Here is a 25265-nt window from a genome sequence, read left to right as displayed (position 1 = left end):
TCTCTGCAAAAGGCTAACCAGTAAGGAAAATTAAACTGACAAACAAACGCACTGAAGCATTAAACAATCAGAAGAGTTTAGAATCTTCTTTCTTTTAGTGTGATTTTTGTAAATGATTTCAGATTTTTTCATATCCAGTTTCCCAGGGGGTTTGTGTCTTCCTTACACAGTAACTGTTACAAAATTCTGCTTATAATATTCTTTTATGCATTCAAAATGCCCTTGACTAATGCAAAAAAAAAATGCCCTTTAATTCATTTTTGCTATGGCTACTGTAGGGGGGAAGAATATTAACTGAGATGGAATTAGGCTACAATCTGCATAGATTATATATTTTGTAGGTGATTTTGTACATGGAACATGTGATTCATATTTTATAATTTATTGCTTAACAATAAAATTCATTTCATTGTTATAAAAGGGAGATATATTTAAATTCAATTTCCCTTGGATCCGTTTACCCATTTGGCCACTCAGAGACAGAATCAGAAGGTAAATTGCCGCAGCACTTCTCTATTATGACCTGGAGTAGCATAAGCAATTGACCCTCTTGAATGTAAGAGGCACAGCAGCACACTTTGTGAATTCTTTCTTCTTTGTATTATTGGTTCAGCATTTCTCTGCAAAGTTCAATGAGGTTCATTAGCTTATCTAAAGAGAATGGGACCAGTACTTTTGAGACAGCTTCTCTCTGTGACTTTTCTAATTAAATCCCTTCCATCAGATGAAGAGTTGCCCTTTTTACTTGACAAACATTTGTTCTAATTTGGCCTTGCTTGATTTTTCAGTGCTTTTACGTCCCTCTCCCTCCTCTATACCCACTAGCATCTGTTAGTCAGAAGATCACTCTGGCTGACATTTACACTGAATGTGCTTGCTTATTAAAATATTTCAATGTTAGACAAGCTTATAAGTTGAAAAATACAATACAGTTCTGGAGCACTGGTGAAGCTCATCTTAAAGGAATGTTTTGTTGTACTGATGCATCTTTCTTAGTTTTTATGAGATAAGATTAAAGATACTCACTCATAGATTTAGAGTCTATGGGAAGTAAAGATACATGTTTTATAACGTAAACCAAATCGTCTCCCTTAATTTTATCTCTTAAGAGTAAGAATTCCATGTTGCCTTGGTAAACATAGGGAGTCAACTTATGACTAAAATAAAAATAATATAAAGCACCAGACTGGTCACATTTGCAAGTACAACTAAATGGTCAGTGCTGGTATCTCCCTGACTTTAGACAGAATGTGACTATTGAAAGAGTTGACAACTCAAAAATACTGAAATTACAAAAATTTTTCACAGGCCTTGAAAACACTAGTAAAAGCTCCCACATATCTGGCTGTATGCTGACTAATCCTTTAGGAAGACTCTTCTTCACAGACAAAATGATGATGTGTAAGGTTAAGTGCTCACCTAGGAGCAAGCGAAGGTCAGGGCCCTGAGTATTCACCCTGGACTTCAGAAAGGCATGCTCTGTCAGTGACAAGCCTTGCTACATTCAGCTTATTCTCCTATTTTCTTTAACACTATCCAGTGCTATTAACTTGCCAGCCATGTAGTCTGTAAGTAATAGGTTGCAATAGCAGCCGAAATTGACAAGTGCTTAGCCCAGAGCATGGATTGAATGTAATTCATAGGGTTCCTGAGTTAATTTCCAATACCTATTTCATCAAGGCAGACTGATAGATGGCTGCCAGCATCTTTTGGCTTTATCTGTAAATCCCTATGTCTTTTACTGCTATCATTTCGTTTTTTATACATTCCATCCCTTGCATTTGCTCCTCCCCATTTCCATAACTTCAAATGGAGCTTCTCTCTAGGCACATCAGTCATTTAGGTTAGAGGCCCTTGCAGCTAAATGCAAGACCTTCAAATGTTATTGAAGTGCATTTTTCCATGTGGCCCTGTTTAAAGTGATGTTTCTTTAGGGACTGCTGGGTGAAATATGAAGTTATCTGGGAGAGTAAATCTAAGATGTTGGACAGATGGTGAAGCGTCAGTGCATCCACAGAAACGCATTTCATTTTTATACAGGGGACGCTCTCAATCAATTTTGGCTTGAGAAAACAGTTGCTTGTATTGCATCAGTGGCTTTTTTATTTTTTGTCTTTAACAGATCAATAGTGAAGCTTGAAATTCTCTAATAGATTTTTAAATAAATTCATGAATAAAATGAACCCAAAAAAATTCAAAAAGAAAAAAATCGTAAAATATTAAGAACTTATTGAAAATGGAACAAAGTTGCCACTAACAGATCAAATGGAATGACTACTGGTAAAACACAAAACTCATTTACTCTATAAGACATGAGAAGATCCATTTCTCACCTTAAGTGTGTTTTGGGAACAACAATCTTTTACTGAAGTTCTTATTTAAACTTCGCAGGATGACTGTTTTTTTATTGAAGGTTTAAAGCCTCAATTTTTGCTACATATATTTGAGAGATTTCTAAATCACCCATCTCAATCTTCTGCTGCTTCCTTGAGTCCTATTCTGTCTACTACTACCCTCGACTCATTCTGCTTTCATTTAGCATTTGGAAAAGAATGCTTGGAATACTGGATATTTTATCTATTGTCAAACTGCTATTTGAAATTTTTCGTATGAGAATCCAACAATATTTTGGTGTATATTATTCATTCATGGGCAATATACCAGACAGTGTCTTCTACAGTTATGATTTACCATTTAGCACATGGTAAACAAGTTAAGTGTAAACTGATTTCCTCAGTCAATGTAAAGTATAATCAAAAGTGGAAAAATCACACCAGAGAAGGGCAAATTAAATCATTTGGATTATTCAAAGGTAGACTTATTTCTTCAGAAGTATGAACTTTCAACAAGCATATGTAGATGTTCCCAAAGCGCTGTTTCTGTATTTCAAAAATGACAGACATTTTACAAATGGTTGCTTGACGATGCTGGAATTCCATTGACACTTGCCTACAAGGTGAAAAATTATTTTGGTAAAAGAATCAAGTCCTAGAGATGAATTGAGTCCTAGCTTAATGGCATAGGCTCTGGAGCAGAGTTGGCAAGTTTTTTTTGTTGTTGTTTTCTGTAAAGGACCAGTTATTAAATCTTTTTGGTTTTGTGCATCCTATGGTCTCTGTTGCAGCTACTCAACTCTGCTCTTATAGTACAAAAGCAGCCATAGACAATACATAAACATATAGTCATGGATGAATTCCAATAAAACTTTACAAAAGCAAGTGGGGCAATATATTTACAGCACTCTGCTCTAAATAACAAATTTAGAGCCACATTGGCCTGGGATTGAATTATCACTCTCTCATTGACCAACTGTGTGACTAAGTGTGTTATTCAACCCATCTGCTTATCAACGTCTTCTTCCATAATTGAGGATAAGTGCAAAAGAACTTTTAAATAAGATAGTATCCTTATGTTTGTAATATGTTGTTAGTGTTTAATAAATGGAAAGTATTGGGGCTAGAAGATGGCAGCACTAACTCATTTCAAAAATGTCAAGGGGTCCCCAACAGAGGAATGTGTCAGAACAGCACATGCAGGGGAAACCATTTGGATTTGCCAAGCATTGTCTTTGGAGGCAAGGGAAAAGGTTTTTGCAAAATCCAGCATCCTCCATTTAAGGTTTCTGGAATTCTTTCCTGAGACGACAGTAGGGCTCCAAATTGTTGTAGAAAGAATATAGTAAAATTTTACACACTCACAGTAATTGAGGTGGAACCCCTTCTGGATCATTGAAAAGTTTGAATTATATGATGCTTTTTATAGAAAGCAGTTTTGTTGTTTTCAAGTACATACAGTAATTGGCAAAACATCCAAGAAAGTATTGCCAAGTAGACTTCCTGCTGGCATGTTTAAGTGAAAAGCTGAGACTCATTTAAAATTAGCATATTATTATATGTGTATGGAAATAGCCCAAATAAAATTCTTGAAAACAGTTTGTTTTCTTAGGCAGGTTAGATATTCTTTTTAATTTATTATATGAAGAAAACCCAAACAAATAAACAAAACCAGGCAGTTTATGGTCATTGTGCTTTTTCAACGGGATTCTTTTATCTACTTCTGCACTTTAACTTTCTATCACTTGAAGTAATGGTTAGAAACCATGGCCTCAGAATCCCAGCATTTCTCTGAGATGTTGGCCTTTCTTGCCTCATTGGTACCTTGAATTCCTCCACATAGTTCAAAATAGACTGGGATAGTTAATAATCATTTTAAATTAAGAACTAATTCATTCTATAGTGTGAGGCAGTTCATAATAAAATTTGCATGCATGTAGGGTATTATCTTAAAAACTTAGCTGAGTGTATGTTTAAGACACTACATGAATCCTTAAAGGCGGCCATTCTTGCCACGCCTCTTACCATTTATTAATTTCTTTCTATGAGCATTCAGTTTTTAGGTAATAAGTCTAGGTAACAAGTTTCCTTCTTTTGGCCCTGATTAAATGCTTGATTTTTTTTCTTTTAAGCCCTTTAAAAGCTTTAAATAAATGGAACCCTTCATTCATTCCACATTTTTTATTTGGTTGAATAAAATTGCTGAGTCAGTATTGTGTCTGGCATTATCCTAGGCACTGAGAAACAAAGATGAATGGCCAACTTATTCCCAGTGAGGTCTTTCCTTGGAGACTTGGGTTGTATCATTGTTAGCCTTCAAGACTCCTCTGTTGCTGCTTTAATCTGGAGCGTGGGACACGGATAGTTCTCAGCAGTGTGCTCCATAGTCCCTGCCATAGTATATATAATTTGCTCCCTGTTTCCCATCAAAAGTGGACAACAGTTTCACCAGTTCTACTGTGAAGTTGCAACTGCCCTTCCAGTAGCTACTTATGACAGCAAATAGGACAGTTTCTTTTGGACTTTCACACTGTAAATTTTTGACAATCAGATTTTTTTCTTTTCTTGAGCATCCTTCTCTCAGTTTATTCATTTTGAGTTTTTAGCTAGTTTTCTTCTCTTTTGTCTTTGTAAGGAAGTCTATTCCTAATGTAATTTCTCATTTCACCCTAGACCATACTGTCTTGCTTTTAATTGTACATTTCTCTTTTATGTGGCAACATTTTACTTAATGTCTATCTCCCAAATAAGCAGGTTTTCCGACACAACTTGGAGATGCTAACCCTGTAATCATGGTTATCAGTTACTATTCTTCATAAGGAAGCTCATAACTCAAATACACATTCATGGAGTAATACAGGCATACCTTAGGATAGTATGGGTTCCGTTGCAGGCAACTGCAATAAAGCAAATAAGGCAATAAAGTGAGTCACATTAATTGTTAGGGTTTCCCAGTGCATATTAAAATTATACTATTCTGTAGTTTATTAAGTGTACAACAGTGTTATGTGTAAGAAACAATGTACATACCTTCATTAAAAATACTTTATTTCTAAAGAATGCTAACAATCATCTGAACCTTCAGCCAGTTGTAATCTTATTGCTCGTGGAGAGTCTTGTCTGAACATTGATGGCTGCTGACTGATCAGGTGAAGGCTGGGGTGGCTGGGACAATTTCTTAAAATAAGGCAATAGTGAAGTTTGCCATGTTGGTTGACTCTTCCTTTCCTTTCTCTGTAACATGAGATGCTGTTTGATAGCACGTTACCCACAGTAGAACTTCTTTCAACATTGGAGTTAATCCTCTCAAACCCTGCCACTGCTTTATCAAGTAAGGTTATGTAATATTCCAATTTTTTTGTTGTCACCTCCACAATGTTCACAGCATTTTCACTAGGACTAGATTTCTTCTCTCAAGAAACCACTTTCTTTGCTCATCTCTAACAAGCACCTCCTCATCCATTCAAGTTGTATCGTGAGATTGTGGTAATTCAGTCACATCTCCAAGCCTCCAATTCTAATTGCAGTTATCTTGCTATTTCCACCACATGTGCAGTTCCTTCCTCCACTGAAGTCTTGAAATCCTCAAAGTCATCCCTGAGGGTTGGTATCAGCTTCTTCCAAACTCCTGTTGGTGTTGATATTTTGACCTCTTATAAACCACAAATGTTAATGGCATCTAGGAAGGTGAATTATTCCCAAAAGGTTTTCAATTTACTTTGCCCATACTCATCAGAGGAATCAACGTCTATGGCAGCTATAGCCTTATAAAATGTATTTCTTAAAGAACAAGACTTAAAATCCAAAATAAAAAATTTGATCCATGGGCTGCAGAATGCATGTTGTGTTAACAGGCATGAAAACAATGTTAATCTTTCGGTACATCTCCATCAGAGGTCTTCGGTGACCAAGTACATTGACAATGAACAGTAATATTTGCAAATTTGCAAAGAGGCTTTTTTGTTTTGTTTTGTTTTTGTTTTTGTTCTTTTTTCCTGAGCCATATATCTCAACAGTGAGCTTAAAACATGCAGTAAACAGGCCAGGCACGGTGGCTCATGCCTGTAATCCCAGCACTTTGGGAGGCAGAGGTGGGTGGATCACAAGGTCAGGAGTTTGACACCAGCCTGGCCAACATAGTGAAACCCGGCTCTACTAAAAATACAAAAGTTAGTCGGGCATGGTGGCATGTGCCTGTAGTCTCAGCTACTCAGGAGGCTGAGGCAGGAGAATCGCTTGAACCTAGGAGGTGGAGGTTGCAGTGTGCCAAGATCGCACCACTGCACTCCAGCTTGGGCAACAGAGTGAGACTTCGTCTCAAAAAGAAAAAAGAAATGCAGTAAACTATGTTGTAAACTAATGTGTTGTCATCCAGGCTTTGTTGTTTCATTTATAGAACACAGGCAAAGTAGTTTAAGCATAACTTTCAAGGGCCCTAGGATTTTCCAAATGGTAAATAAATATTAGCTTCAACTTAAAGTTACTGGCTGCATTAGCCCCTAACAAGAGAGTCAGCCTGTCTTTTGAAGATATGAATCTAGGCATTGACTTTTCTTCCCTAGCTATGAAAGTCCTAGACAGCATCTTCTTCCAATGCAAGTCGGTTTCATCTACACTGAAAATCTGCTGTTTAGTGCAGCTACCTTCAATGATCTTAGCTAGATCTTTTGGCTAACTTGCTGTAGCTTCTACATGAGCAGCTTCTACACTTGCTTCTTCACCTGTCACTTTTATGTTATGGAGATGGCTACTTTCCTTAAACCTAGTGATCCAGCCTCTACTAGCTTCCAACTTTTCTTTTGCTGTTTCCTCTCCTCTTTCAGTCTTCATTAGGCTTTAGCTTAGGGAGTGTCATGGCTGCTTTGATCTTCTATCCAAACCACTCAAATTTTCTTCATGTCAGCAGTAAGTCTCTTCCCCTTTCTTATCATCCTTGTGTTCACTGGAGTAGCACTTTTAATTGCCTTCAATAACTTTTCCTTTAATTCACAACTTAGTTGTTTGACACAAAAGGCCTAGCTTTCTGTTTATCTTGCCTTTCTACACACCTTCTTCACTAAGATTAATCATTTCTAGCTTTTGATTTAAAGTGAAAGACATTTGACTCTTTCTTTCAATTGAACACTTATAGGTCATTGTAGAGTTATTAATTGTCCTCATTTAAATACTTTTGTGTCTCAGGAAATAGGATGGCCCAAGGAAGAAAGACAGATGAGCAAACTGCTGGTGGGTGGAGCAGTCAGAACACATAAATAAATTAAGTTTGCCATTTTAAATGGGTGTGGTTCATGGAGCCCCCAAAACAATTACAATAGTGACATCAACAGTGACCATAGGTCACCACAACAGATATATTAGTAAAGAAAAATTATTAAATACGAGAATTACCAAAATGTGACACAGAGACACAAAGTGAATACAAGATGTTGGAAGAATGGTACCAATAGACTTGCTCTATGCAGGGTTGCCACATGGTCAATTTGGAAAAAGATGCAGTATCTACAAAGCGCAATAAAATGAAGTATGACTGTATAGATGTCAGTCTACAAGCTGCCTCTAGAGAGTTGATTTAGAGTAAAACTTTTTCAGTTAGCATTCTAGGTTGTGATTAGTATAAATGCCAACTCAAACTGGCTTAACCAAAAAAGGGAGTTTTCGATTCATATGAATTCATGTGATTTAGTGGCATCAGATCCAAACAGATTAATTGATCAAATGATGCCTTCAGGGCTCGATTTCACTGCCACTTTGTTAGGCTTGACTTTCCTCCCTGTGTTGGTCTCCTTTTCATGCTACACACAGTGATGAGATAGATGCTGCAGTTCCCATTTTATTCTCTCTTGGCTCTAGTTTAGAGGAAGAGAACAAACATCACTTCAAGATATTCCAATAAAGTCCCCACGTTTAACAATAAATGAGCCTCATGTGGCCATTTTTAAACGAATCTCTGAAACTAGATAAAAAGAACACACAAAATGACCTAAGCCTAGATTGGCTTCCATTCAAAGACACAAACTGAGAACTGGAGACAGGTGTTGCTAAACTGAGATCATGGGCTCTAAAGAAAAAATAGAGTAAATGCATGCTGGCCATTAGCTCCCAAATGGTAAGTACGCATCAGGAGAAATCTGGCTTTAAAATCAGAAGCTATTATTTTGTGTCTTAGTTACCAAACCTAATAGTGACTGAGGAACTTTGGCAAATGATTCAACCTCTCTGAACTTTAATTTTTTTCAATTTGAAATCTGAGTAAATACATTTGCATGATTGCATTGTTTTAGGTAATTAACACAATTACATACATGGAAATACTGTACTGATAGACATATAAATTTAGTAGTAGTTGCTGTACTGGTAGTGCCAACAGGACTGAAATAATTATTTTTCTGGAATAGGAAGAAGACCCAAGTTGCAGGTTTCCACTGCAAGTATAGGTAAGCGGAAGAGCAGTATTTGAAAACTCAACGATAACAAACAGGGAGATCTGGATGCAAATGAAGAGTTTTTGTTTGAAAGAAATTGACACAATATATGGAGTATGGAGCAAGGTGTGCAGTAAAAACAGAGTAAAATTTATAAGAATGGAAAAGCAAGGTCCTTCCTTTAAAATTGCAGTAATTATTTATTTTCAGGAAAACATAAACACAAAATTGTGAAAGTACTATACTTGTCACACTTTCTAATTTATCTTTTAAGACATAATTCAAGTGTTTGCTCTTCTCTGCAACTTTCGTCATATCTATAGAAAGAATTTCTTATTATTTACTCTGTTTTTATAAATATATATTAATCAATTATCTGTGTATCTATTTATCTATCTATCTATCTGTCTACCTATCTATCTATCTATCATCTATCTTAGTCAGCTTGAGTTGTCATACAGAATACCGCAGATAGGGTGAGGGTGTCTTAAAAGACAGAAATTTACTCTCTCAGTTTTGGAGGCTAAAAGTGTAGGATCAAGGCACCAATAGCATTGGTTTCTGGTGAGCCCTTCCTTCTTGGCTTGCAAACAGCCACCATCTTTCTGTGTTGTCAAGTGGCCTTTTTTTTTTTTTTTTTTTTTTTTCTGTGTGTACATACTCAGTATCACTTCCTCTTCTCATAAGGACATTAGTCTTATTGTATTAGGGCTTCATCCTTGAGACCTCATTTAACCTTAACTACTTTCTTTAAGGCTCTATCTCAAAGTCACAGTGGGGTTAGGAGTTCATCATACTTTTTTTTCTTTTGAGAATGGGGGACACAATTCAGCCCATACCACAATTCTCTATTTCTTTTCTTATGATAGTACTTAAAATTACATCGTAATTGATTACATGATTTTCTCTTTGTGTTCCTTGAGGGTACTCCCCTTATTTAATTCTCTTTATATCTTTTTTTTTTTTTTTTTTTTTGAGACAGAGTCTCCCTCTGTGGCCAGGCTGGAGTGCAGTGGCGTGATCTCAAATCCCTGAAACTCCCTGGTTAAAATGATTCTCCTGCCTAAGCCTCCCGAGTAGCTGGGATTACAGGCATGCGCCACCATGCCCGGCTAATTTTTGTATTTTTAGTAGAGATGGGGTTTCACCATGTTGGCCAGGATGGACTCAATCTCCTGACCTCATGATCCGCCTGCCTTGGCCTCCCAAAGTACTGGGATTACAGGTGTGAGCCACCGTGCTCGGCCTATATCTTTAATTTACAGTATATTTCTTGGTTTGTTTTGGTGTTCAGTAAGAAAATAATGGTTTTTCAATTTTAATTGATAATATGTAAGAGGCTAGCAAAATGAGTTATTTTACTTTTGTCTCCTTGAGAAAGAACCAGTATTATCCTCACTGCCACCTTTGACCACTCTGCCCTGTTATGGGGTTCCTTCAATACTTCATCCAATAAACTTGATGAATTATAATATTTCCCCCTATAATAAGTCACACACTGTCTTCTACTAGAGTTTGAAAAATATTCTAAAATACAACCTGTAATTTAGCCTCTTTCTGGCATAATCCCTCACATTTTGTGGGAAGGTAGAGGGAATGTAGTTGCAAACTCTATATAGGAAATTTGTTTAATAAAACCCCTCTCTTTAGATCTCTCTCTCTTTAACACACACACACACACAGACACACACACACACACGTACACACACACACACACACGCACATACACACACACACAGTTCAACCTGGATAGACTCAGACACATTCAGACAGGAATTTAAAATTAAAGATATTAGATTCAAATGAATACAGATTTGAAGCACCAAAAGAGTAGACAGTTACATTCTTGTAATCTTTTAAAGAATTGGTAATTTTAAGCTTATGTACTCAAGTGTGCTACTGACTGGTTTTCATGTTACGGATTGCTCTTTTTGTTCAACAGTAAGTTTAAGGAGTCTTTCTTCCCAATGTTCAAAATATGCTGAATTTCCTGCAAGGAAAAAATAAGATCGTACTTAAAAACCTATACCAGTATTTGATTTCTAACTTTGAGATAAGTTGGTAGATATCTAACACTGCAGACTTCTTATTTTGAAAAGTGTTATGATAGTGCTTGCAACCAGCTTTTAAACACATGAAACACAAATACCCTGGAGGTTAATGACATTAAAAACCTGCAAATTGCTGGAAGTTCCTTGAGGTTGGAGGCCATATAAATATAGCTGTCATTCTTTTCCTGGGACTCGACCAAATTTCTTTTAAAAGCAAAAGGTTTTCATCTTGTTTTCCTGAAACATGACCTATGTTAGCAGTCATGATGCTTTACAGCATTGATGCAGCTGCTTACTGAACCATTTAGAGCACCTTTCGATCTGGAAACTTTGATTACATTTTATGATCACTCTCCTAAGGTCGAGGAATTTGATTTGCATCCATCAGGCAAGTAGAAGAAGAAAAGTCTTTTCTGAAGCTTTATCAGTAACTCTTCTTAGTGGAATACTTTCCAATATTCAGTTCATACACATTCAGCTCTTCAGAGTTACCTGGGATGTAGATATTTTGTACTTTTGCTCTAATATTTACAAGACTTAAAAACATAAAATCATGGGCTTTTTAGAAGCTGGAACAAATGTAGAATTTCAATTTATTAAGTTGTTTTAGGTCCTGGAGACTCATTGCCATTTTGAAAGTTTCCAGAAAGCGGTACTTGTTTGATAAAACCAGGTAGCCACACATCAGACAATCACTTCGTAAAGGGCATGGAGCTGGTGGAGCCAAAATAATTTAGACAGCAGATGCTGCACTAACTTCCTCCTGGGATTTGGAGAATCAGCCCTGGAGCTGCCATTTCAGAAGCTGTCTCCTAAGCCACATGTGGGAAAACTTAAAACAAATTAAGTCTTGGGAACATTTAATCCTAACACTCTTTGCTAACTTTATTAGACCTAATAGGGAAATATTTGTTATCTGAGGGCTACCACTGATATAATAAAGTTTGGAGAGCTGTAAAAGTCAGAAGTTATCCATCCCAGTTTGCAACCCTACAAAGAAACCTACAAACAGGAGCGGTTAAGCAGCTATTCCACGCCCTAGGAGGCAGGGAAAAAAGATGGAATTTAATGTTTGAAGGATGGCTGTTCACAAAGTTTCATTTGACTTGATGCAACTCAGTGTCAAATTGTGGCAAAAGTGAAGAATGTCAGAAAACCTGAGTTTTATTAAATGGCTTATGTCAGCTATTTACAAGGTCACCTTAAATTTCACTACAGAGCTACAAAGATTTCCTATTTTGTCAAAAATACCATTACCACCTCATGTGGCATCTATAACATTTTTGAAAAACAATTTTCTTTGGAGTATTTATGCTACAGAACTCTGTATTTAATAAAGATGTCTCAGTAAACTTCAAGGCATTTTCCATCCCTCCATTTTTGTTGGCTTATTCTACAGTTAATTGGTAATCAATCTCTGTCAAGATAAGCAATTTGATCTACCTAAATGGAGTAACGAGCTCAGTTGGGAAGTGATAAAAACTCATTTCATTATAATATGACCTACACTGCAGGTATTGCATGGGTTAGCACAGACATTCTGTTTGTTTCTGTGTTATGGAGAAAGAAATGTCCAGGTTTGTCATAAATGTACTGACACCACATTTATATATAAAAATTATACAATAGTGTGGTATCTCATTGTATATTAATTATAAATCATTGGTTGAGCATTAGTGAGTGCCTAGTGCTGTGCCGTGATGGAGAAATTGTTTGGAATTTTAACAAATGAATAAGGCTGTGTTTACCTGTCCTCAAAATATTAATCAGTCAATTGTGAAGTTTCATAGAAAAACAAGGAAAATACCTCTTTGGGGCTGGTGACTCAGCCAAGACAAACTTGAAAGTTTGTACGTTTCATCAGGCTTCTGTAATATTGTGGATAAGCCCTGGTATGTAATTAAACATACCTCCTTTCCTTATACTGACGCTGAATTGATTTCACTATAAGATCCAGAGTTTCTTTATTTAGCACAAGAGGGAACTGTGTAGGTGATATTCAAAAAGATGCAGACATAGTCCAAATGTTGATTCAACAGGATAAGAAGAGAAGGATGGTTAAGAAAACTTTGTCTTTGGCATAAGTTTGGCATTAAGTCTTGGAATAAGACTTTGGCATAAGGTTGGTCCAAAATCAGAGGAGTGAAACATAGAAGTCATAGGAAAAAGGTAGGTGTGGAATATGCATCCCATTCTAGGGCAAACCTTATTGTAACACACAGTTAGTTGAATTACTAGGGATTCAAGAAGCATAATCTAATAAAATAAAATAGCCTATTAACAACAGGTATCATCTAATGACTTTTGTTTGTGTGCATGAGGGTATAGACTTCAGAGCCAAAATAACTATGTATCCAGTGATTTATGCAATGCCAGAATTTATAGTTTAATTTTGTTTCCATGTTATACTCTTAGTAACTACTGAAATGCACTTAATGTTGAGTCCATGATCAGGAATACAATAAATACTTACATTTATTTATTTTAAAAATATGATGTAATTTAAATTTAAGTGACTCTTAGGAAGAAAAAGATCTTATAGATTGGCTATACGTGGGGTGTGTGTGTGTGGGGGTGGGTGCGTGTGTCAGTGTGTGGTGTATGTGCTGTGTGCATGTATTTGTATTAGTAACATTTGAGATTAATAACAGGTAACAATACCAAGTGTTTCCACATGTATAATTTCAGAATATTTAAGAAGAAATACATCTAATAACTTTCTCTCAGAGCATCAATATACAAGACAGAAGATTTTGAGTTTTGGATTAACTAAACTATATATTTAAAAGTTAATGAGATTATCATAAATGTTGTGAAGGAAATAACACAAGGTTGTGTGTACATGGGGAACTCCTTTAGATTATGTTTCTAGGTAGGGAACTTTCTCTGAGGAACTGAATGTGAGCATATCTGCAAGGGGAGATAGAACCAGTCACACAGAGACCCTTAGAGGAAAACTGCAGGAAGAGAACATAGCAAGGACAAAGGCCCAGAGTTAAAAATACACTTTGAGATTTAGAGGACCTAACTGTCTATGGGACAGTAGTAAGAAAATGGGACACATGCACACGTATGTTTATTGCAGCATTATTCACAATAGCAAAGACTTGGAACCAACCCAAATGTCCAACAATGATAGACTGGATTAAGAAAATGTGGCACATATACACCATGGAATACTATGCAGCCATAAAAAATGATGAGTTCATGTCCTTTGTAGGGACATGGATGAAATTGGAAATCATCATTCTCAGTAAACTATCGCAAGGACAAAAAAACAAACACCGCATATTCTCACTCATAGGTGGGAATTGAACAATGAGAACACATGGTCACAGGAAGGGGAACATCACACTTCGGGGACTGTTGTGGGGTGGGGGGAGGGGGGAGGGATAGCATTCGGAGATATACCTAATGCTAGATGACGAGTTGGTGGGTGCAGCGCACCAGCATGGCGCATGTATACATATGTAACTTACCTGCACGTTGCGCACATGTACCATAGAGCCTAAAGTATAATAATAATAATAATAATGATAATGATAATAAAAAGAAAAAAAAATCAAAAAAGAAAATGGGAGACAGGTACCCGGGAGTGTCAGTGATGGGCAAAGTTCAGTTGTGTAGAACCATGTAAGCTATGATGAAGAGTTTGGATTTTATTCTAGTGCCATGGTAACCAGAGTGTTATAATGTAACGCATATTTCTAAAATATTATGTTGCCTGTCTCTCTGATAAAGAACTCCCAGTGATAAGAGTGAAAAAAAAAAAAAGAAACAATTAAGCATTTACTTTGTTAGTCTAGGCAATGATAATAGACAGTACTATGTGAAGAGTGTCCCCTCACTTTTCTATATAAAAAGAGGATTAGGTAGGAGAGACAGAGAGAGGGAGGGAGAGAGAGAGAGGGAGGGAGGGAGGAAGGAAGGAATGAAGGAAGGAAGGAAGGAAATTTCTCTCTAAAATAGGTAAGTATAGTTACTTTATAGTCATTTTATAATATCTTTCATAAAAGAGAAACATAAATTTTAAGGAAAGAAACTGTGTCTGTTTCTCAAATATTTAACCATTATTTTTAATCATTTATTCAACCGGCTTCTGAAGCCAAATAAAGCAGCCTTTGTCTAACAAAGTAACCATATGATCTGAATTTTCTAGATATCTATTTGGCATATGTTATCTCACCATCAAAATCCAGTATTACCATGCTCACATATGTCCTTTGAGGCTGTGATATAATTTTTTTTTTTAACCAGGGGTCTAATTGGGGTTAGAGAAAGATTATTCTAGTTTTCCTTGGGTAACTGTGGCTGCCAAGGAGTTGAGGAACAAATATGTGGCCTCTGTCGTAGAAGTGTATAGGAATTCACTGCCGTGATTTTCAATGGTCAGCATCTTAGAAGCAGCAGAGTAATTTTCCTGCATTCCAATTCTCGATTAATTTGATCAGTTTTCATAATGTTTTGCATGGCAGGATCAATATAACTATTTTTTGTGTGCTAGGCATTATGGTAGCTATTTCTTTATGGGTTTTCTAAGTTAATTCTCAAAACATGCCTGTGATATAGATATTACTACTACTATTTTAAAAAATAATGGAAGAAAGGAACTAAAACAAAACGAGATTAAATTACTTGCCCAAGGTGATAGTTTGTAAATAACAGCCAGGATTCAAACTCAAATCGTCCTGACTCCAAAGACTATGCTCCTGAGTAATGTATTATCGTTTTATGCCAGCTAAACCACTATGTCAAACAATTCTATTATGTTTGTGTATGTAAATATGTAAAACACATTTATGTAATGTATATAGAAAATATTTAAAATTCATGTGTGTTCTTGAACATTGAAGCGATTTTCTATTTAAAATATCTGCTGTCATTTATTTCCAATAGATCTTTAGGGAAGTTGTTAAAAACTTAAATTTAAGTTGGCTTAATATTTAAAAATTAGTTTTAGATAAAATTAAATATAGATAGAAATTACAATACGACTTCTTGCATTGCCATTGAATTATTTTGCATCTGAATTATCCCTTTGGGTCTTCCTTGCCCTATTATCAGAATTCTGAATTCTGCTCTGTAAGAAAGGTATATGTGCTGTTTTTATCATGTGTCCCATCCAATTAAGTCTTCAATACATTCATTGAATTGACTGATTGATGTAATATTAGAAAGCGTTATGATTCAGAAAACTGAATGCAATACAGAATGGAATATCTATGTTACCTGGGCATATAAAACAAATATGATTCTTGTGTCACAAGCTTTGGGTAGTTGTCAGATGGAGACCTGAGCCAATTTTTTGAACTGATAAGAATAAACATTGCATTCTCTAATTATGATGTCTACACTCCTTGTCTGCAAATATTTCCTGGCCCATCTTCATATATGCCACAGGAGGACCCTCTTCATCTCTGTCCTCATACAAATCTACATCCTTTTTCTTTTCACTCCAAGTTATTTACTTTCATCAAATGGAAATAAAAAATATCAAGGGAAAGTGAAATGCACCTCTTTAGCTATACTACTTCCTAAAAGGCAGCCATCCTTTTTGCGTTTTTTTCTAATGGGTAATGTTGATAAAATATAATATAAAGTAATAAAGAGGACTTTCTCTAAGTATGTCCATGGGTAATATATCTTTAAAAAATTACTCACATGCTGCACTTCGAGGAGACAAGGCAGTTTCTCCCATAGACAGGTGAGCAAGTTAATGAGGACAAAGGAGATAGCTGAAGAGGAAGATGGACAATCTGACACCTGACGGTTTGTCTTGTAATCTCAAGTTTGCACTTGCCCACAGGGAAATTAGAAGGGAATAGCAATAAACCACTACTTGCTGACAAAGCAGACTGCTTTCTGAAGGCATTCCTACCTATTGACAATACATGGCAAAGTGTTTAATTTATCAGAGTAAATGATAGTTAATTTTCCATTCTAGGGTCAGTCTGAGTATCTGTCTAGATCTGAAGATGCACATCCAGACCAAAGTTAGGAGACTTGGTAAAAACAAATAAGAATTAACAGTTGATAATTATCTAGGTCATAACACACACACAAATATATCTGTGTGTATATAACACATATATACACATATATAGTCTGTATATAACACATATATACACATATGTGTCTGTATATAACACATCTATACACATATATATGTCTGTATATAACACGTCTATATGTATATATGTGTCTGTATATAACACACACATATCTTGTAATCTCAAGTTTGCACTAACATTGTATATATACACATATATACATATATACACACACACATGTGTGTGTGTTCATGTTATATTTTATTTATTTGTTACATTTATTTTATTTATGTTATATTTATTTTACTTCATTCATTCATTTTATTTTTCAGAATTAAAATCTAGCCTGAGTCTTACATAATTTCACCTGTAGTAAGTAAGAATAGCCATGACAATTCAGGAGTGCCACAGATGTTTGAGCATATACAAGGGTTTTTTTTTTTTTTTTGGCTTATTCTCATTTAGGTGAAGTTTAACTTATACATTTATATTGAACTGAAGAAAAGTGTTCAAAATAAGTGGACTTAGCTATTCTTTCTCTTGCATTTTTTCAGTGGCATGATTCTAAGATATTTAGCACACGTTGAATAGAATGAAAGACATGGAAGTACTTTGCTACAAGTTGCAATTAAAATATAATACTTTTCCCCCTTACTTTCCCGTGTTCTGATTTACGAATATAATATCTGAATTCAAGAGAATTCAGTTACAGCATGTTCTGAGAAGCAGGACATACTCTGGGTGTTTGAAGGCCTCTTCCTCATTCTACCCAGCTTCATTTCAGTTTCCTTGAGGCTCACAAAGTATCTAATTTTGCTTGGTAATAGTTCTAATGTTCCTCAATTTTCGTATAGTTATTTGAATACAGGGGTCCTTTCTAACTTGCAGTTAGAGGCAAGTATTTGCTTTGTAGTGCTTCATGTTGCCAAGTAATAAAACTTCACTTAACTATTTTACAGATCTACTTATTATCCAAGAATGGCGCTATATTTGGGGAATACTACGATGGATAAGAAATCTATTGAGGAATTTAAAATCCCCTAAGAAAGTTGAGCATAGAAATATCAATTTAAAATATGTGCTTGGTGAGGGCAAAAATACATTTATAATCAAAGAAATGTCAGAAAAGTTGGAGAGAAAAGGTAACATTTAAGGTAAGTTTTAAATGTTTAGTGACCATTCCCTAGGCAATTTGGAGATATTTGTGTGTGTATTTGTGAATGTTGGGGCTAGGTGTGAAGAACTGAGAAAGTAGCTAAGAAGACAAAACAAAGGCACAGAGTTTTTTTTTCACATATGTGAACCATCTTTTCACAATAGGGGATCTGTAAGGGATCTGGAATGGGCAAAGAAAATACAATGAGGAAAGAGGAATGTGGAGTTAAAGGGAAGAGACCAGGTCAAGGAGAGCCTCATGTATCATGCTAAGGAGTCTTTATCTATCCTGTGGTAAACAGGGAACCATTAAAGGGTTTTAATCAGGAGCAAACGTGATTAGATTTGCATTTTAGAAAAATCAATCTGGCAGGAAAAGCCAGATGGATTGTGCAAAACTGGAGGGGAAAAAAACTATTTAGGAGCTTATTATTAAAAATCAGACTGTGGCTAGGGTTTTCACTGGAGTAATAGGAGTGGCAATTCGAGAGGAGAGACCAGATACAAGAAATGTGAAGGAGGTACAATTGAGCGAAACTGAAAACTGATTTGTTTGTGTTATGGTGGCTGGAATGGTAGACACAACTGAAAAGTTAACCACTTTCTTACTCTCTAGTTTATGAGCTTTAACATGGGATTGGATTTAACATGCAAAATTGGAAACCAAACATCTAATGTAAATGCAAGAATGGAAGACATGAAAATGGTTGAGGTTACTTAGAGAGTTCATGGACTAGAGAAAGAATAAGGCTGACGATAAAAATCCTGGAGAGAATAATAAATATGTAAGGAAAAGGCAAAGAAATTGGAGTCAGCAAAGACCTGGAGTCTCAGCTATTTGGGAGGCTGAGATGAGAAGGTTGCTTGAGCCCAGGAGGTTGAGGCTGCAGTGAGCCATGATCACACCATTCCTCTCCAGCCTGGGTGACAGAGTGAGACCCTGTCTCAAAAAAAAAAAAAAAAAAAAAAAAAAGAGTAGAATCAATGTAATAAAGGAATACAGAATAAAGTTATGGTCATCTTATAGTAATAGATGGCCACAAAGGACAATAGACACACTATCTGTAGCATATTGTAGTGGAGTGTTTTAGTGAGAATTGAATAATGTAATTAGAGAAGGATATAAAAACAGAGGTAGTATGTTGTGATGGTGTAAAATAACTGACAACTTCCAAATGTTTACAGAGTAATACAAGAAGTTTGTCGAGAGGGAAAGGTCAAGTAAATTAGTATTTACTAATGCTTAGTAGCATTAGAGATTATAAATAGAGTACTTAACAATAAAGCAATAGATTATGTTGATATTTTGTTGTTCTTTGTTAATTCCATTTCTTATGAAAAACACCCAGATGGAAAGTAAATTTAAGATTTTGAATCTTTTTTTCTAAAATGAAAAATACAAAAAATATTCTAGTTGAAGCGCACCAATTGCTATACAATATCTGTGCTGCATTTGCACAAACTCTAATACAAAAGTTATAAATGGAACTTTTTTGGGAGTAGACCTCTAAAATTCATTTCTTTGCATGTAGGATGTCACTTTGTCTCCCCACAATATGAACACTTACCTACCTAAGTTTATACATAAAAATACATCTTGGAATGTGTAATGTCATTTCATGTTCTGGTCATCTAGTGTTTGGAAGAGATAGACTGAAACTAATTTCAGGTCTATAAAAATAAATTTTAGAAATCTTGCTATTATAAAAAGAAACTGTTGATCTTCTAACTAGACAACAAGCATATTGAATTATTTTCCCTAAAAGTAATTCAATAGTGTTCTTTAATTCTATCCTCTGAAAGAGCAATAATACCTATTTGCAAAATTCCTGGTTGCAGATTGTGGAAGGAGGGCAATCTGGGGCAGTGGAACTTAGAAAAATAATTGACTCATGTGGGATTAACCCTGTGACCCTGGCTTCATTAACATTTTGTCACAACCAACCAAGCTAGACAGCCTAAAGCCCCAAAACTAATACAATATAGGTGCATAATAAACAGTTTCAAGTAAGAACATGCAGACTTATCACAAGTCTAAAATAAGATTTTAAAACAAAAAATCACTAAACTCAATAAAATAAAATTTAAAATCAAACTTTTCTCTTCCAAACAATAATAAGATGAATTTTAAGAGGTTGGTTTGCAAATCTCACCTGAGGTTATTTCTGCCTGCAAATCAATACATGTACATGGCATTTGTATTCTCATGATGAGGATATTAGTGAAAGATGTTTACTAACATTCTTAATAGATGAAAATAGTATGAGTCAGAAACAGTATTAAAAATTGGTCAGCACAAGTGTTTGGTTTTCAAATCTGACATGCAAAGATCTTGGAAATTGTCACTCCCATCCTAATAACAAGAAAAAAAAACCTGGACAAAATGAAAACCAACAACTTTTCTTGTACCCAACAGAGAAAGTTGCACTGCACATCTCCATATGAAAATTAGAGAATGTTGACTATGGAGAGTCACAGACAAGATCTGCTTACTTGGAGCAGAAGCTGCTAGAGCATCATAATTGCAGGAACACTAAAGTGATAATTTGAAAACGTGACAGAGGATGAATGTAAACTTGTATGAGAATAAGAATCCCTTGAGGGCAGCAGTTTTAGAGAAATCCCACACTTTTGTAGGTATTACCTCCAGGAACTTTGCCAGGTCCCAGAGTAAAAATCCCAGATCTTTGTCAGTACCAGAAATGAGAAGAGGAAAGTAAGCATTGTGAAATATGTCCAGAGTGTTCTCCAAAATAAAAGCCTCTCTTCAGGGGAAAAGATCTTTGAAGAGTCTGATCTCACCTGGAGGAAGGCTCTTCCTTTCAAACCAGTCCTGATATGGTTTGCATTTGTGTCCCCACCCAAATCTCATGTTGAATTGGAGGAGGGGTCTGGTGAGAGGTGATTGGATCATGAGGGCAGATTTTCTGCTGGTTGTTCTCATGATACTGAGTGAGTTCTCACAAGATCTGATGGTTTAAATGCGTAGCCCTTCCCCCCTTCTCTGTCTCCCTTGCCACCATGGTAAGAAGTGCTTGTTTCCCCTTCACCTTCCACCATAATCATAAGATTTTTTAGGCCTCTTACTCATGCTTCCTGTTAAGCCTGTGAAATGTGAGTCAATTAAACCTCTGTTCTTCATAAATTACCCAATCTCAGGTAGTTCTTCACAGCAGTGTGAAAACAGACTAATACAGGAAATTGGTACTGGGAAAGTGGGTCACTGCTATAAAGATACCTGAAAATGTGGAAGCAACTTTGGAACTGGGTAACTGGCAGAGGCTGGAACAGTTTGGAGGGCTCAGAAGAAGACAGGAAGATGCGGAGAAGTGTGGAAGTATCCAGAGACTTGTTGAATGGTTGTAACCAAAATGCTAAGAGTGATATGGACAATGAAATCCAGGCTAACATGGTCTCAGATGGGGATGAGGAAATGTTGGAAACTGGAGAAAAGGTCACTCTTGCTGCGCTTTAGCAAAGAAAATGGTGGCATTTTGCCCCTACCCTATAGATTTGTGGAACTTTGAACTGGAGAGAGATGATTTAGGGTATCTGACAGAAGAAATTTCTAAGCAGCAAAGCATTCAAGAGGTGGCCTGGCTGCTCTTAATAGCACACAGTCATGTGCATTCACAAAGAGATAGTCTGAAATTGGAACTTATGTTTAAAAGGGAAGCAGAGCATAAAAGTTTGGAAAATTTGCAGCCTGACCATGTGGTAGTAAAGAAGAACCCATTTTCTGGGGAAAAATTCAACCTGGCTGCAGAAATTTATGTAAGTAAAGAGAAGCTAAATGTTAATAGCCAAGACAATGGGGAAAATATCTCTAGGGCATGACAGAGACCTCTGTAGCAGCCTCTCCCATCACAGGCCTTGAGGCCTAGGAGGAAAAATTGGTTTTGCATGCCAGTCCCAGGGCCCCACTGCTGTGTGCAGCCTTGGGACATGGTGCCCTGCATCCCAGCTGCTCTAGTTCCAGCTAAAAGAGGCCAAGGTACAGCTCAGGGAATTGCTGTACCTTGATAGGTACAGAGGGTGCAAGCCCCAAGCCTTGGCAGCTTCCACTTGGTGTTGGGCCTGTGGGTGTGCAGAAGGCAAAAGTTGAGGTTTTGGAATCTTTGCCTAGATTTCAGAGAATGTAATGCCTGGATGTCCAGGCAGAAATCTGTTGCAGAGACAAAGCCCTTATGGAGAACCTCTAATAGGGCATTAAACAGGGGAAATGTGGGGTTAGAGTCCCCACACATAGTCCCCATTGGGACGCTGTCTAGGGCAGCTGTGAAAAGAGGGCCACCCTCCTCCAAGACCCCAGAGTTGTAGGTTCATTGACAGTTTGCACTGTGAAGGTGGAAAAGACACAGGCACACAATGCCAGCTCATGAAAGCAATCAAAGGGGCTGTACCCTACAGAGACACAGAGGCAGACCTGCCCAAGATGTTGGGAGCCCACCTCTTGCATTAGCATGCCCTGGATGTGAGACATGGAGTCAAAGAAGATTATTCTGGAGCTTTAAGATTTAATGACTGCCCTTCTCGGTTTTGGATTTGCACAGTGCCCATATCCCTTTTGTTTTGGCCAATTTCTCTCACTTGGAACAGGAGTATTTACCTAATGCCTATACCTCCATTGTATCTTGGAAATAACTAACTTTTTTTTTTATTTTATATTTCCCTAGGTGGATGGGACTTATCTTGTCTCAGATGAGACTTTGGACTGTTGACTTTTGGGTTAATGCTGAAATGAGTTAAGCTTGAGGGACTATTGTTAAGGGATAATTGCATTTTGCAGTGTGAGAAGGACATGAGATTTGGGAGGAGCCAGAAATGGAATGATATGGTTTGGATATGTGTCCCCACCCAAATCTCATTTCAAATTGGAAGAGGAACCTGGTGGGAGGTGATAGGATAATGGGAGAAAATTTTCCCCTTGCTATTCTCTGGGTAGTGAGTGAGTTCTCATGAGATCTGATGATTTCAAATGTGTTGTACTTCCCCTTTTTTTCTCTCTCTCCTGCCACCATGGTAAGCAGGGCTTACTTCCCCTTCACCTTCCACCATGATTGTAAGTTTCCTGAGCCCCCAGTCATGCTTCCTGTTAAACCTGAAAAACTATGAGTCAACTAAACCTGTTCCTTCATAAACCACCCAGTCTTAGGTAGTTCTTTATAGCAGTGTGAAAACAGACTAATACAAGTCCCTACCAGAGTTCCATTCTCACCCCAAAAGTGGCTGAATAAAAGCTGTAACAATGGAGAAACATTTATGAAGGGCACAGACCAGAGACACAGGCCACCAAAAGACTGAGATTAATATTATAGAATACCCCCCTTCACACATGACAACTACAGCAACTGGACTCCAGCAACTGTAACAGGATTACAGATAATAAAGCTACAAGAAGACATGCACTCTATGAGGTTTAGTACTCAGGAAAGCCCAAAGTCAAAAAGAGAGACAAATAAAAGGATGCTGGAAGAATTTGAAGCTTCTGGAATGTAAAGCTGTAACAAACATTAACCACAGACAAATTCTGAGACAGATTAATGTAAATCCTCAAACTAAAGGCCTATTGACCTCAGTCCCTAATACCCTACCTACCATGTCAATCTTCCCACAAAAAATTACAAAGCAAGGCAAAAAGGCAGGAAAAAACATAATCTGAAGAGACAAAGTGAACAACAGAAACAGACTCAGATTTGACACTAATTTTGGAGTTATCTGACAATTTTTTGAACAATAACTATGATTAATATATAAGGAGAATAGAAACAGTAAACAACATGTGAGAACAGATGGATAGTGTAAACAGAAGGACAGAAATATCACGAAAGAATTAAAAGAATATGCTAGAAGAAAAAGCAATCTAACAAAAATAAAGAATGCTTCTGATGGGATCAGTAGACTGGACCTAACAAAGAAAAGAATCAATGAGCTTGACGATAGATTAATAGAAATTTCTCAAAATGAAATAAAAAGAGAAAAAAAGCAAACAAATAAAAACAGAAGGAGACATCCAAAAACCGTGACATAATTTCAGAGGTATAACATATATGTATTTATAATACTATAAGGAGAAGAAAGAACAGAACAGAAGAAATATTTGAAGTAATAATGGCAGAAAACCTTTCAAAATGACAAACATCAAAGCACACATCCATAAGACGCAAATCAAATTACAAAAGTAAAACAAAAAACAGAATACCAACAACATTTAGTTATATAATATTTGAACTGCAGAAAATAAAATACAAAAAGGAAATATTAAAAGAAAATGGGAGTAAAACCTATAACCTAGGGAAACAAGATAACAATTATAGTAGAATTCTCAAAAACAATGCAGGTAAGGAAAGAATGGAATAAAATATTAAAAGTCTGAAGAAAAGAAAAACCAAAAAACTCCATCAGCCTAAAATTATTTACTAATTGAAATTATATTTCAAAAGTGACAGAGAAATACATTCTCTCACAAACAAAAACCAAGGAAGTTTATCATTACCAAAACTTCTATCTTATGTAAGTTTGAGCTGCTATAACAAAATACCATAGACTGAGTGACTTAAACCATAGGAATGTATTTTTCACAGTTCTGGAGATAAGAAGTCCAAGATCAAGTTGCAAGCAAAGTTCAGTGTCTAGTGAGGGCCCTCTCTTTGGGCTGCAGATGCCTGCCTTCTTGCTGTGTCCTCATATGGTAGAGAGAGAGAGGTCTGGTGTTTCTTCCTGTATAAGGGCACTTATACCACTATGTGGGCCCTGTTTTCATGACTTCTCATATACCTAATAGCTGAGTGGTAGTTTGCCTAGTTACTATTGCCTCTATAGTTGATTGAATGCTTCCAACAAGGAGATGTAAGATGCAAGGGAGTATTAAATAAATTCTTAGTATGGCTAGAGCTACTTCTATTAAGGTCTTGAACTTTCTGGAAAATGAAAACTAGCTTCTAAAGAGAGAATCTGGAGACTTCTTTTTTAAAATTTGAATTGGGACATGGGCGAATTTTCTTATTCTTGCAGTTATTTCTATAATAGCTATCTTATTGTCATCAATTTCTAGGCAGCAATTACATTAAACTTTCAACAATGTCATAAAGGATGAGAAGGAGGAATTTGAAATACTGTTATACATGTGAAGGGGTATTGTCCTATTTAATAATGGACTGAGATTTTTTGAAAGAGTATATAAGAAACTCTAAGACACCACTAAATTTCAGAAATAAGAAGTAGAATTTTATCTAAAGAAGGAGAAAGCAAGGA

The sequence above is a fragment of the Pongo abelii genome, chromosome 14 (assembly GCF_028885655.2).
Source record: "Pongo abelii isolate AG06213 chromosome 14, NHGRI_mPonAbe1-v2.0_pri, whole genome shotgun sequence".
Classification (NCBI taxonomy): Eukaryota; Metazoa; Chordata; class Mammalia; order Primates; family Hominidae; genus Pongo; species Pongo abelii.
This window is presented reverse-complemented; position numbering follows the sequence as displayed.